We start from the raw sequence: 1221 nt of genomic DNA on the forward strand, positions 1-1221 counted from the left end.
AAAAAACCCAAACTTTGAAGGTCGGTATCTCGGCTTCTATGGGAGCTATCGGGAAAATTTTAACGGTTTTGTCTTAGTTTCGTCGTTGTGAATCCAACGAGACCACCCGCAAGGTCCTAGTTTTTCTAATAGCTAAGATATGGCATTTTTGATGCCCATTTTTGGCCTCAAAAACGGACGTCGAAAACGACTTTTTCAGGATTTTCAAAGTGCTCTCATTCCCTTAGTTCTGCTCGGATCCTGTTATAACCCGATGTTTTCGTAATCTAGGTGACCCAAATAAGACGCTGGTATACTTAGTTTGATTTTGACAAAAATCAATTTTTGGTGAAAAAATTCGATACGGGGGGGTATACCCGAAAAATGAAAAAACCCAAACTTTGAAGGTCGATATCTCGGCTTCTATGGGAGCTATCGGGAAAATTTTAACGGTTTTGCCTTAGTTTCGTCGTTGTGAATCCAACGAAACCACCCGCAAGGTCCTAGCTTTTCTAATAGCTGAGATATGGCATTTTTGATGCCCATTTTTGGCCTCAAAAACGGACGTCGAAAACGACTTTTTCAGGATTTTCAAAGTGCTCTCATTCCCTTAGTTCTGCTCGGATCCTGTTATAACCCGGTGTTTTCGTAATCTAGGTGACCCAAATAAGACGCTGGTATACTTAGTTTGATTTCGACAAAAATCAATTTTTGGTGAAAAAATTCGATACAGGGGGGTATACCCGAAAAATAAAAAAACACAAACTTTGAAGGTCGATATCTCGGCTTCTATGGGAGCTATCGGGAAAATTTTAACGGTTTTGTCTTAGTTTCGTCGTTGTGAATCCAACGAGACCACCCGCAAGGTCCTAGCTTTTCTAATAGCTGAGATATGGCATTTTTGATGTCCATTTTTGGCCTCAAAAACGGACGTCGAAAACGACTTTTTCAGGATTTTCAAAGTGCTCTCATTCCCTTAGTTCTGCTCGGATCCTGTTATAACCCGGTGTTTTCGTAATCTAGGTGACCCAAATAAGACGCTGGTATACTTAGTTTGATTTCGACAAAAATCAATTTTTGGTGAAAAAATTCGATACGGGGGGGTATACCCGAAAAATGAAAAAACCCAAACTTTGAAGGTCGATATCTCGGCTTCTATGGGAGCTATCGGGAAAATTTTAACGGTTTTGTCTTAGTTTCGTCGTTGTGAATCCAACGAGACCACCCGCAAGGTCCTAGTTT

Source organism: Anthonomus grandis, chromosome 4, assembly GCF_022605725.1.
Source record: "Anthonomus grandis grandis chromosome 4, icAntGran1.3, whole genome shotgun sequence".
In the NCBI taxonomy this organism is placed as follows: Eukaryota; Metazoa; Arthropoda; class Insecta; order Coleoptera; family Curculionidae; genus Anthonomus; species Anthonomus grandis.